The sequence below is a fragment of the Equus caballus genome, chromosome 7, assembly GCF_041296265.1.
Source record: "Equus caballus isolate H_3958 breed thoroughbred chromosome 7, TB-T2T, whole genome shotgun sequence".
Classification (NCBI taxonomy): Eukaryota; Metazoa; Chordata; class Mammalia; order Perissodactyla; family Equidae; genus Equus; species Equus caballus.
Genome location: NC_091690.1, coordinates 67,889,323 through 67,904,941, shown reverse-complemented (window position 1 = coordinate 67,904,941; position 15,619 = coordinate 67,889,323). Strand labels below are relative to the sequence as shown.

Genomic DNA, 15,619 nt, shown 5'->3' with positions numbered 1-15,619 from the left:
CCATCTATAGAGCCTTGTAATAACAAGCGCATCTATTTGTCAAGCAACTGGTCTACCAGGTACTCTGGTGCAGGTTTCACGTGCTTTATCTCTAATCCTTATAGCAATTCTATCAAGCAGGTATATTATCCTCATTATACAGATGAGGCTCAGAAAGGTAAATGAAATGTCAAAGTAAAACAGCTAGTCAGTGGCAAACTTTCCTCTTTATACTGTCGTACCTCATGGCAGGAACCCAGAGCCAGTCTACACAACAGACAAAAGCAGACGGTGATGAAATGATAAATTAGGTTACTAGCCCTGAGACAGGCAATCTGGGAAAATTAAACACTGGAGGCTGGGGTGGGACAATGAGGGTAGAGACTCCTACCATCTCAAATTGTTTAAAGAAATTGCCTAAGGTCATAGAACTATGCAATAAACAGCATGGAATACACTACTTTGAATCTATACTTGAATGCACTGAGATGATTGATCCACCCGCATCCAGTGCATACCATTAAGCACACAACTCTCTAATTTATTGCATCTGAAACAGCCCCGTGGAGCCCGATGCTCCAGCCATTGGTTTTGGTGAAAGATTCTCTTCAGACCATGTATCTACATTGCAGGTGATGTTATAGGAAGGATTTTGCTAACCAAGCTCTCACAGGAGAGCGGCATATTTATATGAAATCTTCAAACATGTTTCTTAGCTCTACTGCCCCCACCCCTTCCCATGCTTCCCTGCCTTTCTTGTTCTGGATGTTAAACTTTTACACACACAGCTCTAATGATCTGATAATGCATTTGGATTAACATACCCTGCCTCTTGAATTCCAGGGCAGTGACCTGAACCCCATCTATTAATTCGACTATGAGCGGGGTTCATGACAGAGTAGTTACAATAATCCCTCCCACTGGGGATAAAGGGAAAGTAGAAGACTGAGAAGAGCTGCACATATAAATAAAACACAGCCTCCTCCTATCTGTCAGGAGGACAAGGCAACCACGTGGGCTTGCTCCTTGCTCACACGGCATCCACGACTCCTGCCAGGCCTGAGGATGGGTGCTTAATAATTAATTCTGGACCTGCTCAGCCAGAAAGTGCTTCCTAAATAAACTTCTGTCAATAGTGGTTTGAATTAAGACCAAGTTCTAAATGCAATAGTTTTCAATTGATTGGCTTTGAGCACCCCCCCTTCCCTGAGCCTGCTCCTTGGGCAGGGCCCTGGCGAAACGATTCGAGGGAAGGGATTCCACCCGATTTGTTATGGACTGAATTGCATGCCCCCTCCCAAATACATATGTTGAAGTCCGAAGCCTGTGTACCTCAGAATGTGACTTTATTCGGAGATACAGTCTTTAAAGAAGTAATAAGGTAAAATGTCATATGAGTGGGCCCTAATTCAACATGGACTGGTGTTCTTTTAAGAAGAGGAGATTGGGACTCAGACACACAGAAGAAAGACCATGGGAAGACACTGGAAGAAGACAGCCATCTACAAGACAAGGAGAGAGGCCCTCAGAAGAAACCAACCCTGTTGACACCTTGATCTCAGACTTCTAGCCTCCAGAACTGGAAGAAAATTAAATCCTATTGTTTAAGTCACCCAGTGGGTGGTACTTTGTTATGGCAGGCCTAGCAAACTATAAACAATTTATTCATCTCAAAAAACAGTGTTTCAACATAGATTGGGAGGGATGGAAACTAGCCGTTATTCAGCATTGCTTACACACTGAACACTCACCCATGACATCTCATTTAATGGACACAACTGCTGGGGACGCTGGTACTTCCTAACAGTGAGCTCTCTTTGCAAAGCGTTTCTGTGCACTTGCTTTCTTAAGAAGCTGCAATTTCGTGAATCAATTATATGTAGTCCATGAATCTCACTTGTTGTGGGCAATGATGAACTGAAGACTAAGAATTTTAAAGAGAAGCGGTGAGCCCAAGTCCAAGAATCTGAGAATGTGGTCAAAACTGCAACTTCTCCTCAGGAAAAGAGACCTATGCCCATGAACCCAGAATGCTGAATTCTATTTCCAGGGTTCATAAATACTTTGAAACTTACTCACAGACCCCGTAGGGAATCATAGACCTCAGCTGATAAAACCCTAGAAAGAGGGTTTCAATGAAGTTCTGGTAGACATGAGATGATGGAAGAGGAAGAAGGGAGAAGAGAGGAGAAGAGGGAGGAAAGAGGAGGGAACGTGGGAGGAGGGAAGGATGGGAGAGAGGAGGACAGAGGAGGAAAGGAGGAAAGAAAGGAGGATGGAGGAGTGAGAAGAGGAGAATGAGGGAGGGGAAAAAGGAAGGGGAAAATAAAGGACAAGAAGGGAGGAGAGCAGAATGGGAGTAGAGTGGAAAAGAGGAGAGAGGAGTGGGGGATGGAGGGGAAGAGGGTGGAAAGGAGCATTAGACGATGGAGGAGGGAGAAGGCAAGAGATGGCTAGTCCAGGCCAGGATAACACAGAAGGATGGGGTGTGGAAGCTGGTAAATCCTAGTTCTAACCACAGAAAGGCAGTCAATACTTGGAGGCCCAGCCATGGGGAGATTTTAGCACATGAATTACCTGCAAGCATGCAAAATAAATATTCAAGCATCTATTGAAATTGTGAAGGGGAGATACCCTAAAGAGTTCATAGTGCTCATGGAAATTGTCAGCAGGAAATCCACAGGTATTAAAATAGATGGAATTGGCATAATTCTTTAGGTGGAATTTCTTTCTTGTTGAATTTTAGGGAATGCAACAATACAATACCTGTGAGGGCTTTTGTCTATTTCCTCCTGATCTTGCTCCCTTGAGCCCTATTGCTACTTTCTCAAACTGAGTACTCACAAGTAGCTGGAAGAGTGAGCAGCGGATATATACAGTGAATCTCAATGGAGCATTAATTTTACCTATTAGTAAGTCATTTAGAACATTGTTTTATATGAATGTAAATATGGATATATTATGGAATAGAAAGTAAAATTTTATATATTCACAATTTGTTATCTTGGGCAAGTTACTTTAACACTATGGGTCTCAATTTCCATACCTGTAAAAGAATTCATGAAGAGCAAATGAGAAGTGATGTAACACATGTAAGGCCCTTGCATTAGTAGGTGCGTGACAGATACCCGGTCCCCTCCCCTTCCTCCGTTGGCAGTTAGCTCTCCTCTGAGTTCCCACAGTTCTCGTCTCTACCAGCTCACAAATATTTTCTCATAATTATATGTCTATACTTCTGATTTTTAGGAAGCAGGGTATGTGTTTCTAAGTGTAGGGACCATATCCTGTTGCTTTCTAACTCCCAGGCCTGAGCACCACGCTGGTACAGAGTAGGTGCTCATTAAGTAGTGGCAAAAGAATCCATCAAACATTTCTTTTTCAAACACTCCTGTGACGCCCTGTGATAGCTCTTGCAATATTAATCAGCTCCCTTCTCCCTCCTAGAATGAGAGCCCTGGGAAGTTCGAAGTTAGGTCTTACCCATCTTTTTATACCCCTGGTAAGTAGTGCCTGTATAAGAAGTCATAGGGCCTCAATAAATATTTGCAAAATGGATTTTACTTTGATTTGAAACAGAACCAAAGCTAATATTGACGGGGCTCCATAGTTGGCATGAATAATAGAAGAGAGCGGCCCGAGAGCATAACATCTCAGAAATTGCTAGTCCTCCGGGCTTCACCAACCAAGACCTGTCTGGGCAGTTGCGGTGGATGGTCCTGCTCCTGGTGTCAGATCACAGAGCATCATGGGATCTCTAGGCCACTAGCGGTCAGAGGAAGCGCGTCAGCGGGCAGTGGATCACTTACTGTCATGGAGGCTGGCTTCCCCACACCTCAGGCTTTAGATAGAGATGATTTCCAGTCTACCAAAATGTTGCCCCCTCTGGGCAGCCTTCTGGAGCCTTCAGTCCTGGCAACACTGATGTCTCCATTCTCTGTGCTCCTACCATAGCTTGAGAGAAAAAAATCCCACAGCTTTATCCCCATTTCAGGATAGTCGACTGGCTGCATGGTTGTCTTACTTGGTAGACACCACCAGGGCATTTAAAAGGATGCTCAGGTTTTTCAGTTAGACAAGCACAAGCTCCCATTTCTGCCTCTTGCCAGCTACCAGTTAATGTCCTGAACTAGCCCTGATGACCTAGTGGTTAAAGTTCGACGCTCTCACTGCTTCGGCAGCTCGGGTTCATTTCCCAGTCTCAGAACCACACCACTCATCTGTCAGTTGCCATGCTGTGGCAGTGGCTCACATAGAAGAACTAGAAGGACTTACAACTAGGATATACAGCCATGCACTGGGGGCTTTGGGGAGAAAAAAAAAATGAGGAAAATTGGCAACAGATCTTAGCTCAGGGCAAATCCTTCTCTGAAAAAAGATGTCCTTGGAACTGACTTTCCCTCCTGGGTCTCAGTTCCTCATATGTAAAATGGCCATAAGAATGCCTCCCTCACAGTCGGCAAGGGGCTTACATGAGACAATGTAAACTGCTCAGAACAAGGCCTTGCACACAGTAGGTGCCCCAGGAACCACAACCCTCTTTCTTTTTCCTCTCCTCACCCTCTGTGGAAGGCAAAGCCAAGTCTCACTTTTCTTTAGACTCTCCAGGACCCTATACAGAGCCTGGCTAAGGGTAGATGCTCAGTATTTCCTTTTAGAATGAATGAATGAAGGAATGAGAGTTGGACTTTATACAAGGCTATCCCCCAAGCCTCTCCACCAAGCATCCTGAAGATGCTGCTAACAGAGATGGCCCTTCCAAACAGAACTAGTCTGTGGTAGAACAAATGTGCAAGGAATCGTATAAAAATGCAAATAATTCAAATAGGTGGTGCAATTCAAGGAGTGTCACTTTATTTTTTTCTTGTTGCAAAGCAGGTTTAATTATAATTACAGTTTAAAAAAAGATTTTCAGTACTGTCTGCATCAGAGTGTCTCAGGCATAAAAGAAGACGTTTTGGAGAATAATCCAGGGGAGATGGTTATTTTTCCTACAGGGATAGAGTGGGAACAACCTTCCTTGACCATCAGCTCAGTTCCTTGCTTGTGACTCTTTTCCCAGCAAGGTCGGGGGTCAGGGATGTTGGGGAAGGTACCGGGAGCCACACAAGCTCCTCTCAGATCCACTCGCCCTCCTCGTACCTCCCAGCTCCCAGGACCTGCCTGAGCAGTGAGAGGTCCGGGTGCCCCAGTCAGTGGGATTCTCTGCCAGCCTCCCCATCACAAACCCCAGCGCCACCATTGCCTTCTGCTATGTGAGGACAAAGAAAACGGACTCCTAACAAGAGGCTCCATTCCCTGAGCAGCCCTCCCCCTCCCTCATTTTACAGACTGGGAATCTGGGCCTCAGAGAGCTAACGCCCCGCCCAAGACCTCACAGCAGGGGGGGGGGGGGGTGGAGGGGTTGGGGGGGGTTGGAGGGTGGTGGGTGGGAGCTCAGGTCTCTGAGCGGAACACCAGAAACACTGCCGCCCCTCAGGACAGTTTAGATTGTGATTCAAGAGGGGTTTAAGGTGGTGTGATCTTTCCTGGACTTAGTCCCTGGTGGTGTCCTTTCCCCCAGGTCCTGGGGTGCTGTCTTGCCTGGTGTATGGAGCACTGGACTGAGAACCTGCCGGCCCCGCTCCGAATGGCTCTGTGACCCTGGTGAAGTCACCGTCTCCTCTCATCCTCACTTTCCTCCTCTGTAGGTAAGGGTTGGGCTGGATGCCTCCGTGTGAAATTCTCAGAGTAATTTCTCTGATCCACAAGTGTCCACCAGCACCCAGCAGGGGGCCCTGCCATCTCCCCAGCCAGAGTCTGCACAGGGACAGTTCTCGCATTTGTTCTCACAGCAGCCCTGCGGGACGGGCTCTCCTCTCCCTACCTTGCAGGCAAGGGCAGGCTACAGAGGTTGGGGGTAGTCAGCCTGTCCGAGGCCACTCAGCTTGAGAATGGCACCTGGGGTGGGCCTCAGGAGGGGTATAAGGATGGAAGCACGGGAGCATTTGGAGCATAGGGGCAGCCTGGCCCGCAGGAGTCCCGAAGGGAACATGATCAGACAGCAGGTGACAGGTCGCAGGCCTGGGCTGAGGGGAGGGAGCACCGATCTGAGCCCAACAGGCCTGGCCTCCAGTCCAGGCCCTGGTGCCCCTTAGCTGTGTGACACCTGGAGAAACCACTGTGTGTCTCTGAGCCTCAGTTTTCCTCGTCCTTAACATAGGGATAACAACCTCTCCTCGGCCCAACTCACAGGCTTCTTGAAAAGGCCAAATGAGAAAACGGGTCTGAAAGTTGCTGCTTAAAATTTGCAAAAGCCTCAGCCTCACTGCTTACTAGTTCTGTGGCCCCTTGAGCCTCAGTTTCTCCACCTGTGAAATCAGAATCCCCACCCCTGCCCCTGTGTGTGTGTGTGTAGGGGGGGAGGTGACAATGTCTGAGGAATCAGTCCCTGGCTGGCGCTCTGTCAACATTAGCCATTGTTATCATGAACACACACCGTGAAGGTCTGTGTACAGGTCGCAAATTGTTCTCCACATTTCTGGAGGGCTGTTTCCAGGGAGATGCTTTCTCTTCCTAACAGGGCCTCTGTCACGTCAAACCTCTTCTTAGGTTTCTCGCCCCACCAAGCCACTCAGCAAAGAGAAATTTCTAGAGGCCAGAAGGCTCATTTTTCTCTTCTCCTCCAGACCTGGGGATTTGTCTCTCCACCATGACAGGCCTGGCCGACAACCTGTCTTACCCACATTTCTAGAACCTTCCAACCAGTCTCATCGCCACAGCCTTACGGCAGTAGCCTGGATCCTGAGAATGAACACGTTGCCTCCCCCCTGGGCCAGGTGACGTGTGTCTGGGGTGTGTTCAACAGAAGCCATGCCCAGGAGGGATGGGTTTTCAGCAAAAAGCATAAAGGCTCTGAGTCCTCGATGCTCCCTGCCAACCACAGGCCCTTTTCCGGGTGCTTCTTTCCAGCACCAACTAGAAAACAGGGCTGGCACTGGTTCCTCTCAGAGGCAAAGGTGTGACTGAAAACAGGTTGGGTCTGTTCCCAACAGCTCACCACAGTTTACTGAGAGCATGTTTGTGTCACACTGAATGTTCTGGGATTGTTTCCTCACAAAGCATCACACCCATTTGAGAGGCAGGAAACTGAGACTCAGTGAGCGGAGGGAGGGGGGAGGAAGGGGGAAGGAGGAGTTAGGCAGAGGTCCTCAGCCCTGGCTGTTCATCAGACTCACCTGGAGAGCTGGAACAACCACCCCTGCTTGGCCCACCCTATGCCAACACAATCAGAACTTCTGAGGGTAGGGCCTGGGCATCAGCATTTTCAAGAGCCACAGAGAACCCTCTGCCTAAGAGCTGCCTTACTTACACTTAACCCTCACAGGCACATTGCCATGGGAGCATTAGTCCTGGGCTGGTGTTTGAACCAAGTCCGTGTGACCCCAGAGCCCAGGTTCAAACCACCAGAGGACCCAGCCTCCCAGAGCTCCACCCAGAAATCCAGGTGGCATGCTCTCCCCACATTCCACAGCAAACGATCCCCACGTAATCCCCACAGTTCCCACAGCCTCCTGTGATTTCGTTTTCCCATTTGGCATCTTGTTTTGATGTTCAGGGCATCAAGGGCCAATAGCTTCCCCCAAGCTATTTCTCCTCCGAAGCAGTGAAATAGCTTAGCAATTTGGAAGCCATTTAAAATGCATTGTTTTGCTGGGGGACGCTGTGGGGGGAAACCTGTCTTTCTTTTCTCCTAAAGCCTAGCACAGAATGTAGCAGGCTTTCAATGAGGATTTTTTTTTCCAGAGTCTTGTTAGTCATTAGGCCAGAAGCCCTTCCACTTGCTCTGTGCTCCGTGCAGCAGGCAGGGCAGCAGACGGACACACCGCGGACCATGCAGGTCACTGGGAGCACCGGCTCGGGGCTCGCAGAGGCTCCGCCACCTCCTTGGCTAGGCCCCGAACCTGGACATCCTCCTCTGGAAAATGGCACCACCACCAACTAGCCGACATGCATTCGGAGGATTGGGGAAGGGCAGCAATGAAAGGCCTGCACGTTGTTTATTCAAAAAATAGTGCTGTTATTATTGAACACGGAGGATGGTTATCACTTGACACCTGGCCTGATCTTTGGCTTCTGCGAGGCCAGGCCCTTCAATCAGGCCTGCAATGTGTAGAGGAACCACTCAGCAGTTAGGACGGGCCTGGGTCGTCTAAGAAAGTCTTTTCTCCACACGGCTTGGCCTCTAATACACAATCTATGAGGGATCAGGCTCAGAAAACAGAAAATGCAAAAAGTGTCGATGCCCAGGTCCCACTCCAGTAGTTCTGGCTCCATTGGCCCAGGGGCAACTCAGCCAGGCCCAGACAGGGCTATTTGCTAAAGCTCCCCAGGGGTTTCCGGTGGGCAGCCAGGGCTGAGAACCTGTGCTCAGCTCTTCCCTTCACCCTCCCCTTCTCAGAGCCTCGGTTTCCTCTCTCAAGTGGTGACGGTACAGGAGGAGACAATCTCTACTGTTCAGAATGACACAAACGTGCTCTCAGTAAACCAGGGTGAGTTGGCGGGAACAGACCCAGACCATTTGCAGTCACACCCATGCCTCCTGGAGGAACCTCTGCCAGGCCTGTTTATAGCCCTGCTTCCATGCATTTGACTGACAAGTATTTACTGGGCAGCAGCCCTTGGGTCAGGCACTGAGCAGGATGCAGGGAGAAAGTGGGGGGTGGACAGCGGCACTGTCCTGCCCTCAGGGAGCTGCCGTCCTGAGCGGAGGGGTTGGGGGGAGCTTGTTGAAGGAGCACAGGTACCATGAGGAGGAAGAAGCAGGGGCTGACCTGGTCAGGGAATCAGAGCATCCCTCTGAGGAAGTGACAGTGAACTGACACCTGAAAGATGTCGACCAGGAGGCAGCCAGGAGAAGAGGGGACAGAGTCTGGAGGAGTCCCTGACACTAGATGGGGCTTAGCTGGTTATAAGGACTGAAAGACCACCAGTGTGTGAGGAACAAAGAGAGGCAGGGAAGAACAGGTCAGGGTGAGAGCAGAGAGGCAGGTGGTGGTCAGAGAGTCAGGATACAAACATTCACAGAGAGGCAGAACACTGTGGCCTTGGCATCTAGGAGCATGGCCACTGGAGTTCCAGGGTTCAAACCCTGCCTCAGCCACTTACAAGCTCTGTGACTTTAGGCTTCAGAATGCTTTAGTCCCTGTGCTTCAGTGTCCCCATCTCTAAACTGGAGATGATGATAACGCTACCTACCTCCAGGAGTTTTTGTGAAGATTAAATTAAATTAGTTAATTCACATAAACCACTCAGAAGAGTGCCTGGAACACGTTAAGTAGTATATAGACATTTGCTGTCACTGTTATTACGTGCTGGGCATTAGTTCAGCCTCCTCATCTGCACAATAGGAATAAGACTGCATCCAACTTGGAAGATGATGGTGAAGGGTAGATGAGAAGCACAGGTGGGATACTTACAACACTACCTGATAGGCGGGAAACAGGCAAAACAAGTTTACCGTCACCATGGTTTTATCTTTAATCCTTTGCAGGTGAGGCAGAGGATACGGCACTTCTTGGAACAAATTTGCAAACAACTAGCTATCCAGAAGTGGGAGGGGGTCTGTCAGGGAAGCACCCCCTCATTGCAGGTATGCAAGCGCAGGGCTGGACAGGGCACTCAAGCAGGGCAGCCGGATGAGGGGCCCTCGCAGTCTCAGAATCCATGATTCTACCTGTCTCTACCCTCTATTTCTGCCCATCTCTATAAATGTTCATAAACACGTCCTGGAGGCTCTCCCCCAGACAGTATTCCTCTCCTGCCTGTTCTCCTGCTGGAGCAAAGAGGTATCAAAGCAAGATAGCTCCTGTGCCCCAGGAGCTGACAATGCCTGTAAAGAGCATGTCATTCAAGGGCATACAGCAGTCCCCTCAGGTTGGCGCCCCAGCCTTCCCGCCCTCACAGAATAAGGAGCACCAGCGGCCCCACCGCATCAGTCAAGGTCACAGTGAAGCTGACGACCAACTTTCCAGGGAGGCACCTCTGAAGAAAAAGACTGAGATCCAGCTCAGGACCCCCAGGGTCTCCGGAAGCATCCAGCTGCTCCTCTCTTCCTCTGTCCTTGGGTGCAGTTAATCGGGGCCCTCTAAAAATAGCAGTGGTGATTCAGGGAAATACACGGTGCTCTATCTCTGGGGATGCCGGCACAGGCCTCCTTCAAAAATAGAACCTCAATCAGGTGCGCTTCCTAACTCCTTGTCTCTCTGTCTAGTCCCAAAATTCTTCCGAAGGATCCAGAGACAGGGCAGCATCTCCAAATGCTGGGAGAGCTAGAGCAGGGGTTCTCGCTTGGGTTTGTCTCCTTCCAAATCCCTTGTCTGTTGGTTTCCACTTAAAAAAATCCATTTTCCTTTGATTTAAAAAGTAAAATATATTTATTTTAGGTATTATAAAAAAACATCAAAAGGTATCTCACGTCTAGAAATAACCACTGTTTTGAGTTTATTCTTCCTCTCTCCTCCCCCCTCTATATATCACACCACACACACACACACACACACACACACACATGCACACTTATTTATAGAATTGGGATAGTGCATTTTATATATTTTTTTCACTGAATATCACATCAAAAGTATTTTGCTATGTCATTAAATATTCACCTACAACACAGTGTTTTAATGTGAGTACAGTACAGAGGTTTAGCACATAAGCTTTGCTTCAGAAAGATCTGGGTTTACGTCCTGGCTCTGTCACTTACAGGTGTTGTGGCCATGGGCAGTTACTCAAACTCTTTAAGCCTCAGTTTTCACATTTATGAAATGGGGCCAATGACAGTACCCATCTCAGGTTGTTAGGAAGATAAAGTACGGTACTTTCCTGATTACTGCTCAGTAAATGCCTGTAGTAATAATAATAACAGCAGCAATAATAAACGCTATTGAACTATAATTAAGTTCAACTGTAATGAAGATTCTCCGGTTGATCGATATTTAGCTTGTTTCCGAAGCCCATGTTCTCCCACCACTCCGCCCATGTCTGGGAAGTTCTGGAATTCAGAGAGCGGGCTATGATGGCAGCACCCTGGTTGCAGACCCTGCGGATTAGCAGTACATTCGCCGGTGAATGGAGAGTGGGGGGTGCAAGTTTGCCAAGCCTCGCACATGTGGGCTCCCACGGATCTGTCTCTCACCTCCCCCAGGAAGCCTCGCAGAGCGCTGGGATGCTGCAACAGGCCAGGCTCCCCTTAGACCCCCTCCTCTGGCGTGAGGTGAGGCCCTATGCCTCCAGCCTATAGTGATACTTGGACAAGGGGCCTCCTCCTCCAATTCTCAGCCAGATTCCATCCTGATCATCTTTATTCTCCAATTTTCTAGGAAGTTGAAACATCTTTTTTTTCCCTATTTGGCTCCTTTCACTGTGCCTGGAGGGATTACAAGCTGGACCCTGATGAAGAAACCAAGGCTCAGAAAGGTTAGGTGACTTCTCCATAGCCACACAGCTAGTCATTAATCAGGTTTCAATTAGAAGCTTATTGTGGGCTGAATTCTGTCCTCCCAAAATTCCTATGTTGAAGACCTACCTCCTGGTACCTCAGACTGTGACTATATTTGGAGACAGGGCCTTTAAAGAGGTGATTAAGGTAAAATGAGGTCACGTCATTGGCTTAGGGTGGGTTTTAATCCACTATGACCCATGTCCTTATAAGAAGAGGGGATTAGGACAACACAAACATAGGGACACCAAATGAGGACCTAGTGAGAAGGCGGCCATCTGTAAGCCGAAGAGAGAGGCCTCAGAAGAAACCAAACCTGCCAGCACCTTGGCCTTGGACTTGCAGCCTCCAGAACTGCATTTCTGTTGTTTAAGCCAGGCTGTGGCATTTTATCAAGCAGCCCTAGCAAACCAATACGAGTGCTCCAAAACAAAACTCTTAACAGTTCATAAAGTTACAAAGTAATTTCCTATTTTTTGATTCTTCTGATTTTACAGTGGCCCTGTGAGGTGGAAAGAATACTTTTACTCCCGTCTGGTTGGAGGGAATCAACGAGAGGCTGTACGTAAAGCGCTTGGCCCAGTGCCTGGCGAGAGGAGTATCTGTGCCCACCACGGATTCTAAGGGGGAGATTTATGAGGAGTGGGTAGACGCCAGGGGAGACAAGTTTCAAACTCCATCTAAGGAGGATCTGCCCAAGGGTGAAGGGCCACCCCAGGAGGGAGTGCTCCCATCATAGGACAGAGGGGAGGAGAAGTAGGATGCCCGCTGGGTACCGTGCCGCAGAGCAGTGGATCTCACTGTGATCACCAGAGCAGCAGCGGCAGCAGCACCCGGAGCTTATCAGAAATGCAAATTCTGGTGCTTCACCCCAGACCGACTGAATCAGAAATGCGAGGAGGCTCAGCAATCTGTGTTTTTTATAAGCCCTGCAGGGGATTCTGGCGCACACTGAAGTTTGAGAACCAGTGGGCTAGAGGAGACAGGAACTGGACAGGCAGATTGGAAAGGATGGGATGACCTCTAACAGTCCTCAGAGCCAGAGACACTGAGATTCAGGAGGATGCTGACCTCTCCCTCTTTTCCCCTTGTCTTTCAGAGGCCACAGCCATACAATTTCAGCCGAAACAATGAGTTGACTTGTGTCCTGTGGCATCAGCTGACTCCTCATCCATGATGTTGGAAGAAGGCCAGCTGGAATCCCATCACAGCTAGTGTCTCCCTCCAGAACATGCCATAGCTGCCACATCAGTGCTGAAAGGGGCCTTGGGGATTTAGCACCAGAGCAAATCTGGCCCAGAGATGGCAAGGGTCACCCAAGGTCACACATCAGAGTGATGCAGGCCAAGCCTTCCAGGCTTACTCCTCATCACTGTGTGGCCATACTTGGTGCCCATGTGGGACATGGGAATCCAGCAAAACCACTTGGGCAACTTCTATTTTCATCCCACCTTTCTCTGGCTCAGCTGGCACATGGATGCCTTTCAATTCTGGGCTGATCATTCTTGACAGAATGTTTCAAAGTCAAGGCAGGGGCAGGAGAGGACAAAGCTGTTGCTCCAGGCACAAACACAGCCTCTGAACTTGGTGCCTGTCATTGTAATTTCTGTGCACACTGGGGGATTATTCTGCCTTGAAATACTTCTACCATGGGCATTACAAGTGACTCATAGTCTGGTAGCCTCAACACTCAAGAGTCACCCAGGAGAGACACCCATCAGACCTGGTTTAATCAGTCCTAGTAGGAAGTATGTTTGAAGGACAGGCTCTATTATGCCCCACACAGCTTTGCGAACTTAGGGAATAAGGCCATGCTACAGAAGGTCTGTAGGAAGGAGCTTTCCTTCTAACTGGTGCAGCAGAGCCCATCACAGGGTTCAAGAACATGAGCAACTCCAGAAGCAGGACACTGGACAACACAGAGACTATGAGCTTAGCTGGAAGATGGCAGCTGGGAAGTTTGGACTTGGCTACTTGCTGTCCTATAATCTTGTGGGTAGGGCCAAAAATTTGCATTTCTAATAGCAATATGGATGCTGGTGGTCCAGGGACCACACTTTGAGAACCACAGGCAATAGTAACCTGCCTTGTCTTCCTCATGGGGTTCTAGTGATGGCTCGTTTGGAAGACCTGTGTGCTAGTGCAGTTCTGCCATTTGGTGTGTAGGAGCCTCGGATCATCACTTACCATCTCTGAGTCTCAGGTTTCCTATCTGCAAAATGAGAATAACAAATACTGTTTGTATTGCAGAATGGTGAGAGTCAAAGAGAGAAACAAATAAGGCAAAAGAATTTTAAAAATTGTAGAGACTATTCAAATGTAAAGAGGAGCAAACATTTTTGGGGCTCCTCCGTGAGTCAGAAGCTCTGTTAGATGTCAGGATATGAACTTGAATAAACCAGAATTCCTGACCTTAGAGAATCCAGGGGGGACTGGGGAAGGCAGATAAATGGACCACTGATATAGCCTGTGCTCCAGCAGAGCAGCACAGTAAGCTGCAGAAGGATGGAGAAGAGGTGGGGCAAGTGGCTTAAACTGGACTTTATCCTCAGGACAAAGGGAAACCTTTGTAGAGTTTTAAGGTGGAAAGTGACTGATCTTATTTGTTTTATGGGAAGATCATTGTGGGCTGGGAAATGGGTCATTGGGAGGGGCAAGGCTAGAGGCAGAGAGGCAGGGAGTCAGCAAAGAGGCTGCTGCAGTGATCCAGGGGTGAGATAATGGAGAGAAGTGGATGCATTTGAGAGATAAGATGTGTGGAACAAAGGCGGCAGCAGAACCAAGATGGCGCCGGGTTTCTTGTTCACAGACTAAGATAGGGAGGACCGGGAAGTGGGTTGGGGTGGAGATGAGGAGCCAGTACCTGGCCATGGCACTGCCATGAATAGATACCTTAGCCCGTGAGCCACTGCCACTCTGACTGCCAGGTCTCCCCCACTGTGAGGGACTTTCTCCTGTCTTCCCTCCCCACGTCCTGGCATTACTGAGCTCTGCTGTTCCCTGCCGCTGCAACGTGCAGCTGTGTCCTTCCCATCCACAGAGTCATCTCCAAAATGAACAACAAAAGCGATCAGCAAGCAATCATCTTTCTTTTCCCCTATACAATGCCTGGGTATGCAGATAATGTTTGTGATTGTTGCAGAAACGATGGCATGAAAATTGGGGCTCCTGCCAAAAAAAGGAGGAAAAAAACCTATTTAAATAAACTCAAGTGGTTCAGACCCAGTTTGAGGCCTCCTAAACTGGGGCCCGATAAGGTTCTCGTCCCTCTGCCCTCCATGAGGTGGCGAGGTGCTTTGTAGGACCCTGGCAGGTTGGGACAGCCCACAGTGGCAGCCCCTGGAGGCTCAGGGAATGACCTCAGGGAAGTGTTCTGGCATCTGCTGTGAGCTTTGGGCATTAATGAAGGGCAGTTTTCTGGGCCTTCCACTCACAGCTTAGCTCCCAGCCAGCTGAGAGGAGGTGCTCACTGAGGTTCTGGGTGACTTTGAGACCATCCCAGGCAGAAAGGCCGTGGACTAGAGGAGGCCCATAATGATAAGCTGTCACTGTTGCTTTGTTTCAAGGAAAGCTGCCTGCATCCCACACTGTGCTATGAAGTTTACAGCCTATTGTTTTATTTAATCCATCCTCACAATTGTCCTGAAAAGTGGGCATTACTAATCCCATTTTACAGAGAAAGAAAATGGAGGGAAACGTTGATTATGATTTCACAGCTAGTAAACAGCAAAACTGGGATTCTAGCCTGGGTTGCTGGATTCAAAAAAGCCCGTGATTGCACTCTATTCAAAAAGGCAGATAATAATAAGTATTGACAAAGAGGTGGAGAAATTGGAGCTCTCAAACACTGCCAGTGGGAATGTAAGATGCTACAGGCCCTTGAAAACAGTCTTGGCAGTTCGTCAAATGGTTAAACAGAGTTACCATACGATCCAGCAACTCCTCACCTGTGTATATTCCCAAGAGAAATGAAAAGATATATCCACACGAAAATTAGTGCTTCAACGTTCAGAGGAGCATTATTCATAGTAGTAAAAATGTGAAAACCCAAATGTCCATCAACTAATGAATGGATAAATAAAATGTGGTATTCTCAATAGAATATTATTTGGCAATAAAAAGAAGTGAAATACTGATCCGTGCTACAACATGCATAAACTTTGA

General features: G+C 48.5%; 1 protein-coding gene and 1 long non-coding RNA gene across 38 annotated transcripts in view; one reads left to right on the top strand and one right to left on the bottom strand.

The window, feature by feature from the left end:
* Nucleotides 1-15,619, bottom strand: part of TENM4 (teneurin transmembrane protein 4) — a 2,707,421-nt gene that overhangs the window by 496,685 nt on the left and 2,195,117 nt on the right. The window lies entirely within an intron of this gene.
* LOC111774470 (uncharacterized) lies at nucleotides 7,117-14,680 on the top strand. 3 transcript variants are annotated; one of them, XR_011440673.1, is made up of 5 exons: nucleotides 7,117-8,507; nucleotides 9,509-9,607; nucleotides 11,337-11,433; nucleotides 11,953-12,016; nucleotides 12,555-14,680. It is a non-coding gene; the product is annotated as an uncharacterized lncRNA (long non-coding RNA). The 3 variants fall into 3 exon arrangements; XR_011440672.1 differs by lacking the exon at nucleotides 9,509-9,607 and having other exon boundaries at nucleotides 7,128-8,507; XR_002809474.2 differs by lacking the exons at nucleotides 7,117-8,507; nucleotides 9,509-9,607 and having other exon boundaries at nucleotides 11,296-11,433; nucleotides 12,555-12,696.